Below are 13,411 nucleotides of genomic sequence, written 5' to 3' on the forward strand. Positions count from 1 at the left end.
AATCTGAAGGCAAGGGGAAGTGTAATCCATCTCCAGGAGAAGGCAACAAATACTTTGAACAATAACATGGTATAATACAGTTTTTAAAAAGTACTCTGAAAACAAAGGCAAAGTAAAAAACAAGTTCCTACACTACCTTCCGGAACTGGAAATTTCACTTAACATGTAAAGAAATACCCAGTACATGATATGTATATAGTTATATTTTTAAGGATTTATTATTACCTCATGTTCATTTTTTGACACTGACACAATGGCTTCTATCCCTTAACTCCAGTGTGTCAGTTTGATTACTAAAGAGAGACAATGAAAACTTTCCCACTGAGCATCACACTACTTCGTGGTGCCTACCGCAGATAAAGACCTGATATCTCTTGGCTCACCTGGTATCTCCTTGTCAACTATCCCACATTTGAGTAGTTAGCTTAAAATTTAATGATTGCAAGCAAAATATTTTCTATCGTAAAAATGAGCCAGTTACCTAATTTCTCATTAAAGTGTATCCTAAGAACCGTGTTCTGTATTCTATCTAGAATTGTCAGCTCTGATTTTCAAATGAACCTTTAAACATTTGCCTCTTCATTACATTCCGTGAACCAGGTAATAACGATGTCATTTAATTTTGTTTCTCCTATCATCTGTGTGTGTGTGTGTGTGTGTGTGTATGTGTGTATGTTGCTCATACAGGCCTCACAGGAATGCAACCATAGGCAAATTCTCTGAATGAGGTGTGACTGCTTTCCTCAGAAAATTACTTTGCACTTTAATTATTTTTCTGACACTTTCACCAATAAATAATCAAAAGTTTTAAAACAGCACAACATAGAGTTTGAACTCCGAGCCTGGAGGTTGGGAAGACTTTCATTTATCTCCGTCCATATATGTTACTGGTTACTTGCTTTTCATCAAAGACCCATTATAGGAAAATCATATTCTAAGATAGTTGTACTTAATGAATTTTGCTTAATCTTGGCCAACACTTGATTTGCCAAATCTCACAGTCATGGCATTTTCTTTCTTTTTTTTTTTTTCATTGATAAAAACTGCAGATTGTCCTGAAAAGCTATTTTAGTTCAATATGGCTGTCTTCCTTGACATTTACATGGATCTCAACTTTATTTATTTTACTGCATAGTACCTAGCTGCCTGGCTGGAGAAATGAAGATCACACATTCAGCAATTTATGCAATCCCAGTCAAAAGACTATTTTACTGTCTGTTGAATAATTAGCAACGTGCGTGAAGAGAGAATATACAGTAACTTGCCTGACTTTGGGCAAAAAAAGATTAGAATGACAAATAGTCAGACTCTAGGGTCAAATGCTTTGCCAGTAGTTGCATATGTTTATGCCAAAATACATAAAGAAATGTCACTTCAGCACATGAGTGATGACAAACACTCCAAGTGGGGCTGCAGTTCATCAATCATTTCAAATGTGCAGATTGGGTTTACCTATATAAACAAAAGCAATAAAACTACTCAAAGCCTCACCTTAAACAATTCAAGCATGACATAAACACAGTTACTGCACAGTCAAGCCCCATTTTACTTGAGAAGCAGTCAAAAATACCCCGACAAACTATGATTTATTAAGATTAATAAACCACTTCTTTAATAAAAAAGTTCTGCTAATATTTTGCATAAGTATGGGAATCTCATTCAGCATCATAGCACATCAGAAAGTATATGCAGCAGGGAGTCTGATTAATGAACCTTGAAACTACAGATTCGCAGTCATTCTCAACAAGGTTTCAGGTTCAGGGTGGTAAGCATAGAGAGAGCTTGAAGTAAGAATCCACAACAGGTAGGTTGCCCTAAGCTTAATTTTAATGATTCATTAAAAAGAAGGTGAATTAATAAAACTATTACAAGTTTCCAAGTCATTTTTTTCTCCCTAGGTTGCTTTTGAAATATTGATCCTTTAAACACCTGCTAATGTCTTAGGAGAGTGAATATTGCGTTACAGTCCCTCCTTGCTAAAGAGAAGGCCAAGAAGGTCAAGGTCATAGGGTTGTGGCAGAGAATCAAAGTCAGAAGTTTTCTCAAGGTTACATATCATACCTCTTCTTTGAGAAGGTGCATTTGTAAGCAGGAAACCTGTGTTCTTGTCCTCCTAGTCCACCTGCATGCTATGTCTGACCGTAATGCTGTGATTAGCTCTCTAGAAGATACAAGTAGAGGGGAGGTGGGGAGAGATAGCATGGGGAGAAATGACAGATACAGGTGAGGGAAAGGAAGGCAGCAAACCACACTGTCATGTGTGTACCTAAGCAACAATCTTGCATGTTCTTCACATGTACCCCAAAACCTAAAATGCAATTTAAAAAAATCTGCACACTTAAAAAAAATAAAAAAAAGAAGAAGATACAAGCAGTAGAAGTGGAAGTCAGCCATGCCACTACTGCATAATTACATAACAAAGATTTGGCTGACAACAAGCAACGCAATCTACTAACAACCAATGAAGACTCTTCTATATCTGCCCATAGAGAAGTTAAATATTTTTATTATTTGTATTAATTTAAAACATTTATTATTGATGTATAATTGACAAATAAAATGTCTTTTACGGTGTACAGTGTCATGCTTTGAAATATGTATGTATTGTGAAATGATTACCACACTGAAGCTAATCAACATATCCATCACCTCACATAGTTATAGTTTGTGAATTGTGTGGTTAAAACATTTAAGATCCATTCTCTGAGCAATTTTCAGCACACAATGCATTATTGCCAGTTATGATCACCATGCTGCAAACTAGATCTTCAGAATTATTTAGCATGCTAACTAAAACTTTATAACCCTTGACCAACATCTCCAAGTGTTAAGTGTTCTGATTCCTGAAATGAGGGACTTGGCTTAGTTGAACTACACATTCTCTCAAATTTCAACTCAAATTTAACAAGAAGTGAGCAGGGTTTTCTTTCCGTAATTTCATTGAACTTTTAAGAATGACATTGGATGACACAGGGTATAATTGGAAGATCTTAATTCTTGTGAAATTTTTTCCTTTCATTGGACCAATTTTTTAGATTTAGAGGGTTTGAAATAATTCAGAGAAAATTTAACCCATATTTGAAATGGACTAAATCCCTTATGAGAGGTCATTTTGTTGTTTCTTGAGAAGTAGAAACATACTCAGTGGGCTTTGATATACTTTCCCTAAGGTGTGACCTGATGATAAAATTAAAACTGAAAAGTTGATTGAAATTAATTTTTCCAACACTCCAAAATAATAGAAAATGGAAAATACATACGTAGGGATAACAAAAGAATGCAACTTTAAAATGGCTATAAAATAATTGGCTTGCCTAATTGACCATTCTTACATTACATATACATTCCTTGGAAATAACAGCACACTAGGAATCAAGGGACCAGAGCACAATCTTCATCTGCCACAAATTCAATAATCATTTGAACATGTATTGGGCAGAGGCAAACTGAATGCTGTGAGAAATTCAAAGATAAAACAAGATCCTGCCTCCAAAGAATGCACAGTCCAATGAGGAAAAAACAGTGAAGTTGGAGTTGTCATCTAGAAAAAAAAGAGCTTTGTTTCATGGAAAGCATTACGTAAACTTTAACTTAATCACTGTCCAGACCCAATTACTTTCAAACTCATTCAGGTTGAACTTAAATTGCTGATTTTCAGCCTCTTTTTTTTCTAAGCGTCATTAGATTTTAATTTAGCTCTTCCCTGCAAACCTGTTTGCATCAAATTAAAAGACCAAGTAAAATTTTTCTTGACAAACCTAAAGAAAGCAAACTGGGCTGTTAGTCTATACTCAGGCACAGTTAACAGCTCAGTTTGTTGTGGGAGCTGTGTCATATATTGCAGAATACTTTGCATCATCCCTGGCCTCTAGATGCCAGTAGCCCCCTCCAGATGCCAGTAGCCCCCTCTTCCAAATTGTGACAACCAAAAATGTCTCCTGACATTGCCAAATATCCCCAGGGGCTGGAAGAGAGGAGCAAAGTAATCCATGGTTGAAAACTGGCATAGAATGCCATCCAGAAGGAGAAAACGTGAATCCAAGGATGTGTCATTAAACTACTCACTAGCTTGATAACAACTGGGAACAACTGGCAACTGGGGCTCTGTTTTGCGGGACCTCTGAGTATATAAGATGTAACTATGCCTTGTTTACCTGAAGGATGCAGGACGGGTGTATTTATCTACTGGATCACATCTGTCATCTGTCAAGGGTCACCCTGTAGGGGACTGATGCCTTGTACTCCTTTGTGATTGTGTCAGAATGGCTTGGTTGGCTCACAAAAGCATTGTACAAGTTATGAAAGAAGCTGTAGGTCAAAAAGTAAGGAAATGCTGCTGAGGACAGGTTTCTGGTTACACCTGTGTGAGACTGGTTGCCATAGCTATGGTTGGAGTAGAAAGTGGTTAGAAGGGATGTAAGGTAGGGTTGAAAGGGTGTCAGATGTAAGCTAAAGACACATTATGTTACTATTTAAGACTTTGAATATTTCTTCTTTGTATGCATTTAGAGGAGAACAGGAGAACATATGTTGGTTTATATATGTAATTCAGGACTTTTTCCTCTGTAGAAAGCAAGAGCTACAATTACATGCATCCAGGAGACAGAAAAGTATCCATGGTGTAGACTGTGCCAAAAATAGAGATGCTATATTAAAATTAATATTCACCCCAGTCAACAACTTTGGATTTTGCCCTTTAATTCATGCATTTAAAATGTATTTAAACTATAATATCAGGTAAGAGAAATACACATATATTATGTCAAATTCTTACAGAGGAGTAAAATGTGAGGTGCATAAAAATAAGATTAAAAGTATGAAATCCAATTAAAATTTCACAGGAAATTTGCCACAAGAATATACTTAGTAAAAAAGCCTAATCACAATTTTTCAAATAAAATTTACATTTTGGTTGAATTTTATTTTTTTTTAAAAGAAGATATTTAGCTTGTCAGGTGCATATTTAACTAAATATATATTTACATTGTTAAATGATAAAAATATGTGCATATATGGATATACACATATGTATGAATTTATACACATGTTCAGGATTCTTTTCTACATTTCATTTAGCTTATTAAAAATGAATACAAACAGACTCTGAGCTCCAGGACCCTCTAAGAGCTTATAGCCTGTAGCAGCTTTCAAGATAACAGCTTCTTTAACCAGAGGAGTTCTGACTTCTCGGTCAGGCTGTTTGAAGTTTTCAAGGCTTGGGGAGAGGGTGGTCTTTTCAGAAAAAAAGCCAGTATTTCAAAGAGATGACATACCTTTTTCCCCCTCTTTAGTGCCAAGATTTGAAATTCTCTGAAGAGGAAAAAAAAATATCTTCCCTTTAAAATGTAGTATTTCTCTGAAGAGACCCATCCCTCAGCCAGGCAGACTCCAGACATGCTCCCTAACAAGGTCTGGGCCATACCCCAAAACCAACCATTCTAATAGTGTTCTTCTCATAGTGACCACCTAAAATGAATCATCCTGAAAAAGTTCCTTATTTCAGGAAGTTTACAAAATGTATAAATTATGCTGGAATGGTACTCATTAATTTGTTATTGTAGATTATTTATTGTCAAATATCCATAAGCTACTTCTTTAATCTGGACTTGAACAATTTTTATTTAAAGAAAAAATTTAATTTAAGGTTGGTAAAACCATACTAAATTGTAATATAAGTAGTATTTTTGTTTACAAATCCCTAAAGCAGCTACTAAAGGTAATTATTTGGAAAGAGGAGGAAAGCTTGTATCTGCCAACTTGCTTGACCTTAGGCAAGTTACTTAACCCGTTGGAGTTTGGACTTTTTCATCTTCAGATGAATCCATGTCACAGGATTGTTGTGAATATTAAATGATGTAATGTCTACAAAACACCTGACGTTGAGAAGGCATTAACCTGAACTTGTACCAGTCCTTTTCTCCATCATCTAGTCACACAAAAAAGCAGTCTAATAGGACATCTTCAGTCTCATTTTATATATTTGTAAAAGAGCAAAAATCATGTATTTCAGATGGTTGTGGAAAGAATAAATGAAGTGGCCTATAAAGCACTTGCACAGTCCTTGCCTGATGATGATTGGTCCACACACATTTAGTAGCAAGTGGTGGTAGCTGAGACTAGTTGTGGAGCAACTTCATTAACATTGCAATTACTATTAACAAAACCAAAAAGCATTTGGACTGTGCATGGCATTGTGTTGTGTTAAGTGCTGGAGGTTGAGTGTTAGGTGTTGGGAAAAGCAGCAAAGGAGAAAGGACTTACAGAGTGCCTACATAAACTGGTTATGAGTAAGATATAAACAAGGAACAACAAACTGCAGAAGGCAACAGGAGGCCTCTGAGGAGGAAGGCCTCTTCAGGCCTCATGTTCCAGTGCAGGGTGACCTCAGTTCTGTTACCATAAACATTGTGCTCAAGGACATAAAAACCCCTTCGTAGCACTATGACGGAGCCAGACTTATAGGCTGCTTGTAAGGCATGTTCCTTCAGCTGTACATAGAAAATAAACTAAGGATAACCACATGTTCTTGTTTTGTGAAACTCCCAAACCACTACTGTTATCAATCCTTAGAATAACACACCAGTTTTGATTCACTGATTCAGTTCTGGCTCGCTGATTCACTCCACCATCACTCCACCCCTACCCTGTAAATCAAAGTGATTGTAACTAATAAACAGGGTGGATGATCAGAGCTTGGGGCCTTCACTGTCTCCTCCAAAGTAATGAGTGATGGCCCCCTGGTCTCACTATCTCTCTTAATCTGTCTTTTTCTCATTCCTTTCTCGCCACCAAACACAGGATACCCATGGGTGATGTAGGGCTGGTTCTCCACATTTTGGCACCCAATGTGTGGGGCTCATGGATCCCTACAGTTAGGGAGCATTGGCCTGTAAGAAGAAAAGGCATACAAATGTGAAAGTACTTTGACAAATTAACATATAAGTAAGGAAAGACAAATAGAGACTTTAAGTGACAGAGAAGTAGCAAGGAAGGAAAAATTACTGTTTGCCAGAGTATTTAGGGAAAGAAATGATAAGAAATGAGACCTAATGCTGAATAAAAGGTAGAATGTATTTGAATGGCAGAGAAGAAAGGAGATATTTCAGTTAGGAAGTAATGATAGAAAGGCATATTGTATTTTAAAATAACAAAGGATCAACCAGTACGTCTAGGGCAAGATGTGATAGAAGAGATACAATAAGAGTGGGAGAATACAAAGGGGTTTAATCTTGAGGAGTGTTAGGATGAGGCTTAAGAGTTTGATTCCCTTCTCTAGGAAGAGAAGGTCAATGGAAGGGTTTTGAACAGAAGAATGACAAAGATAGCCAAATTTTAGTAAGGCTGAATACAATATATTTTTTTCCCTTAGCTAATTCAAAAACTCATCAAAAGAAAATGGGTTGGCTGGTAATATTATTTATTTGTAATTCCAAGTAGATCTCTTAAAATTTAATTTCAAATATGAAAAACTATTGCTTCTCCTAAGTTACATTGCAAAGCTGGGTGTTTATTCTGGCTCAACTGGGGACACAATCCACCCCCCCATCTCTTTTTTTGTCTCTGCCCCAGAGAGAGACAAAGATATTTACCAAGTAAGAGCCCTTTATAAAGAATAATATATAATTCTAAACTTCTATAACAGGTTATGGGAATTTTGACAAAATTAATGAAGCACTGTAGCAAAAGAAAGAGAAGCAGGATAACAAGAAAAGAAACAAAGCCAGGTGGTAGTAAAGCTCACTTAGTTTGAAAGCACTAAGCCAAGGACTAGACATTTAAGGAATAAAAATAAATAAAAACTAGCCCCTTTTGAAGGAGACTAAAGCTGGGAGAATTTGAAGCAATGAAAACTTTAGCTTTAGCTTAAGGGTTACCTTTCTTGAAGCTGTCCAGAGTAACATGGACACAGGCAGCATGCAGTTACTGACAGTGAGCTCAGCCCTGAACACATATTATCAGAGACACTTCCATGCCCCAGTCTGTGCAATGGCAGAACTGGATCTCTTAAAAAGATTTGAACTCAGAATTCAGTCACAAGATTAAAAAATGAAAAGATAGTTGTCTTAGCTTTGGCTGTCTTAACAAAAGCCATATACTAGGTTACAGAAACCACAGACATCTGACTTGTCATTCTGGAGGCTGGAAGTCCACGTTCAAGGTTCCTGCAGAGTTCTGTTTCCAATAAGGGCCCTCTTCCTGGCTTGCAGATAGCTGCCTTTGACTCAAGATGAGAGCTCTGGTGTCTTTTCTCTTCTTGTAAGGTCACCAGACCTATAAGATTAAGGCCCTACTCTTATAACCTTTGTTATCTTTTTATAAACTCTATGTCCAAATACAGTTATATTGATAGTTAAGGTATCAATCTATGCTTTTGAGAAAGATACAACACAGTTCATTGCAATAGGGGTTTAGAAAATTTCAGTATGAATCCTAGTTTGATAAATTATTATCTGTGTATCCTTGGGTTGATTATTTAAACTTCCTGAGTCCTATATTTCCCACATTAAAAGGGAAGAGGATGAAGGAATATTGCTGAACTAGAAACTTCTAATGACCCTCTTAGCTTTAATATTCCAGATTCCATAATTATGAATTTTGGTATTAACTAGTTTCATAGGTTCATGCAAAAAAGGGGAACGAAGCCTTAGTAGAGCCAATATAAATGTAACCATAAATATTACAGTGTTATCAACAGCTGGAATGGGGTGACAACAGCAGCAGATAAACTGGGCTGGCAAACTTTAGGTTAGGATGTGATTGCTCATTTAGTTTAAAAATATCTGGATTTCTGTTGCCAAAACCCTGTCCTTTTTGAAAGACAAACAAGTATTCCAACCAGATTTATTTGATAGGAACAAAAGCATAATGCCATATTTCACAAATGGATTCTGATTCACTCTCACTCTTAATCTTTGAATGCACATCTTTATTGACAACAGCACATTCTTTGCAACTATTGTTATCAAGGTTAGTTGGAATCACTTTCTACCTTACCTAGTACTACTTAACAAATAACTTCAAAAGTCAAGAATAACAAGTACAGTGATCTTGTCAGAGAAACAATGATGTCATATTTAAGATAATTTAAAACTTCCAGTGGATGAAGAAGCTTTAAGACAAACATCGTGGGTCCAGTGAAAATATATGACAGTGATTGCCATAGCATCTTTCTCTATTCCATTGAATTCCATTGTATTAGAAACCCGAGAACATATTAATAAAGGCACTATAGTCTGGATTCATTATAGCTACCAGAATTCACCCCCAGCCTAACAGATCCAAGATCACTAGCAGCCCTAGGGAAGTAGGTGAGATGCAAATCTGAGAGATAAAAGTGAAAAACTCAACAGTGCAGAAGTAAGGATTATTGGATAGATTTTCTCCATCTAGCATCCTAACTAGTGAGCAATACCTTCTGCCTCTTTAAGGTAACTATTTATTTGCCTTGGTATGGACAGAGAACATTTGCTTTGGCTTAAAAAAAAAGAATGTGTGCTCTAATGGAAGAATCAAATTATATCAGAAAAGGAAGCACTTTAAGCTTTATTGCTGTAGATCACTCTGCCTCCAGCTGTGAAACTGATTGATGTTTAAAGCCCCTGAGGCACTAGCAGCTGTGGTGGCTGATTCAACTAAGAAAAAAAATAAAGTGTGTGAGTGTGCATGTGGGTGTGAGTGGAATGAGTGTGCAAATGTGTGTAGGTGAGGAAATAAGCTATACATTTATTTTAATGACTTTCCTCTGAAGATTTTTTAAATAAAATTATTCTAAAATAGAGAGATGGATCAAAAGGTATATGTGTAATAGCTACTTAGATATTTAAGCTGGAAAATAGAAAAGCATACATGTATGTATATATATATATATATATATATATATATATATATACATATATACATATATATATGTATCTGGAGAGAGAGAGAGAGAGAGATCCATCTATATGCTCAATTAGATGATTCTTTACTTCTCTGCCACCCAAGGAAGGGCAGATGAGTTATTAAAGGAACAAGAGACGGCATAAGTAGTATGATTCTTGGTCTTATTTAACATATACTAACCCAGTTTAGGTTAAAGAAAGAGTCAATAAGTGGTTGCAAGATATACTTGAATTGAATTGAATTAAAAAGATACCTAGCCTAGAAGTACTGTTTCACTCTTGCTTTCCTGATGCAACAACTGGATACAGATATTCATTATATGGAGAAGAACAAGGCACTGCTGGGAAGAACCAGCCTCCAATAAAATAATCCAAATAATTGTTGAATGTACACTTTCTACCCAGCATTACAGTTGGAAACAGAAAGGGTGGGTTTGGAAGAATCTTTGCCCCCATATTCCAACTGGATACCTAGCAAGAACATTTGGCATTGGTTACACTTGCGTAAAACGTGTCAAGACTTTCTTACTCTCTTGAAAAATTTACAGATTTTCTCTATGACTCTACTCTTTTGTGCTCATTCCAAAAGCCTAAAACATAATTCGACAAAACACATTCTCTTTATTGAATGAGTTGATGGGAAAAAACAGTTGGTGTTTATTTGTGTACAATAAATAAATCCAGAATAGACCAGTTTTGAAAAAGAAGAGATATAGTCTAGCACCTACAATGTAAAATCCTTTAATGGGACTAAAGATATGTTAAAAAATAATAGCCCAAGCCAGGTTAGGATCATCTAGTATGGGCTGGTTACAACTCTTAGAATGAATTTTTGCTCATAAGAGTATAATAGTGTTTTTAATTGGGCCTCTTAGCACTCTTCAGTGAGCACTTTTCCCAGCGAAAAAAACCCTCCTAATCCCATTATAAGCCTGCAGTTTTCCTTCCTGCTGTCTGCTAAAGGCTTTCTGCATATAGCCTTCAAAATTTTTCAGCTTGCCTCTTTTTTAAAAAAATAATTTCATTCTTGCATGGTGAGTTAAATAGTTTAAATTGATTTCTGAGACCTATCATCCTGGAAATTAATTTAAAAATTTATTAAGAACATTTCAAAGGAATGCTTGTGCTTATTTTTTCCCACTCACAACTTTTATATAATTTCAAGATCCCCTCACAGAGCTTGTAAATACAGGCCTCAAAAGACAGTCAAAAAGGAATAAGCTATTTTTATCATAAAACATAAAATTGTATCATTGTTGTAAAGAAAATATTGCTATCACCTTTCTAGTGGCATAACTAAAATGGAGAAGAATATGGCCATTGTGCAAGATGTGTCTTGAATTATTTTGTTTCTTTTGTAGAATATTCTTTTTCCTTCTACTGCATATGTTAATATAATTCTCTTACAGTTCAGTTGATAAACAGTCCAAATCAGACATTAATTCTCCATTATCCATTTGGGTTGAGTCACTATTTGCCATGGCACATGTTGTCCTGACTACTTATCTATAGCAGCAGCTAAATCAGATTGAATAAGCTTCAACAAGAGTGCTATCTCTGGAGTTTCTATATAAGAGGGATTGGTTTGAAAATCTAGTTGCAGGGACAGCTACTTATCTTGAGGCTGCATTTGTTTAGAAAATACACTGTTTTAAACATGATCTTGTATTATTTAGAATGTCTTCAGGGCGGCAGGCCTGCTGTGGTGTGAATGTCTCGGTTCCCACAAAGTCGTATGTTGGAACCTAATACCAATTATGAGTCTTTTTGAATGTGTGGTCTTTGGGAGGTGATACAACCATGAGGTGGAGCCTTCACGAATAAGATTAGTGCCCTTATACATGAAATCTTAGACAGACTTCTAGCCTCTTCCACTATGTGCAGTTACGGCGAGAAGATGGCCATCTATGAGAAAGTGGGGCCTTACCAGACACTGAATCTGCTGGCTCCTAGATCTTGGACTTCAGCCTTCCGAACTGTGAGAAATCTGTTTATTATTTATAAGACACCAAGTTTGTTATTTTTATTATAGAAGTGCCAATGGACTAAGATAAGGCCTTAAACTACATCAAGGCTCTGCTAATTATCCATGAAGACATTCCCAGTCATCATTCTGCACTTTTGAACCCTTCTCTTCCAAATCAGTCCTCAAAAGGAAGTTCAATTAAGCTTGCTGACATTCAGTGACCCACAGTGATGCACAGGGAATGTGGTAACACTAAGAAGATAAATAACACAAATGCTGTCATTACGGATGGTAGAACTCTGTATCACCTTATGTTTTTAGCCTCATTTTTTCCCCAAAGGTTTTCACGTACATATTTTATTGGACCATTTGCTCCTTCAACAGATATTTAACTATTAACTAGATATAAGGCTCTTAGGAATTGGATGTATGTTGATGGGCATGACATCAGTATATGTAAGACAGGCGTGGTTCTACACAGCCATGGAGCTATTGGTCAAACATTGCATACCTAACCATAAAGCAAATTATTTAACTATAGTTATTTTTAACGCTCTCAAGAAGCATCAAGGGCCTGAACTTTCTTTGTCTTTGTGGACACAGAAGCTTTCTCAAAAGAAATGACAGTTAATGAGGATATTCCAAATAAGTTGAACTTTGTTAATTTAAGGGTTGTTGTGATTATGACAGTAACACTTCAAGCAGAAGGAGATCATTTACTAAGGCCACACGAAAGACAAGAATAATCTGGTCATTTTTGAGGAAAAGGAAGAATGTAAGCATGGCTGAAGCTTCAAGAATGGACCAAGTAGGAGAAGCCAATTCTCACAATAACTCTTTAAGAAACATAAACAGACATATACCCTCTGATGTCCTAACAGATGCGGGTGACAAACATGACCAGATCAATACGTGGTCTTCCCCTTCCCTAATCCTATTCTTCCTTCCCTATATATTGTTTGAATTTCCAACACACTTCTGGTGGCATTCCTGGATTGTAAACAACAGAAATATTCACTGACAATTAAAAACGATGACTTTATTGGAAAGAGACTGAGTAACTTACAAAACTGAAGGAAGAGTTAAATAATCAGCGCTCAGATAGAGGAAGAACAAGAGCAAATCTTGAAAATTGAGTAATAGCAAATCACAGAATGTAACTTTAGGACAGTTCATCAAACTACCTAGTTTTAATTTTGTTATGTCCTAGGAGAGAAAAGTCTGATTGGCCTAGCTTGGGCCAGGTGTCTTTGGGTTTACCTGGGGAAAGGTCCTGGGATTGCCAGTTCCAGGAAAATCATGAGTGGTAGAAAGGAGGAGTTAACTAAAGGAAGGGATACTGGCTATATTAGATACAGACTGATTACCTAGAAGCAGGTTGCTACCACCTTCTATGTTCCCATTTTGCTTGCAGCTAAGCTTCTTTTAGTGTTTACCGGCTGCTGCTTTCCAGAATTACTAGAGCTAGAAATGTGCAAATTTACAACTAAGAAGTGGATTTTTAATGTGAATTCAGGAGCTTTGTGTCTCTGAATTTCTGGCTAGAACCGGTGACTGAAACCCC

Source organism: Saimiri boliviensis, chromosome 4 (assembly GCF_048565385.1).
Source record: "Saimiri boliviensis isolate mSaiBol1 chromosome 4, mSaiBol1.pri, whole genome shotgun sequence".
NCBI lineage: Eukaryota > Metazoa > Chordata > Mammalia > Primates > Cebidae > Saimiri > Saimiri boliviensis.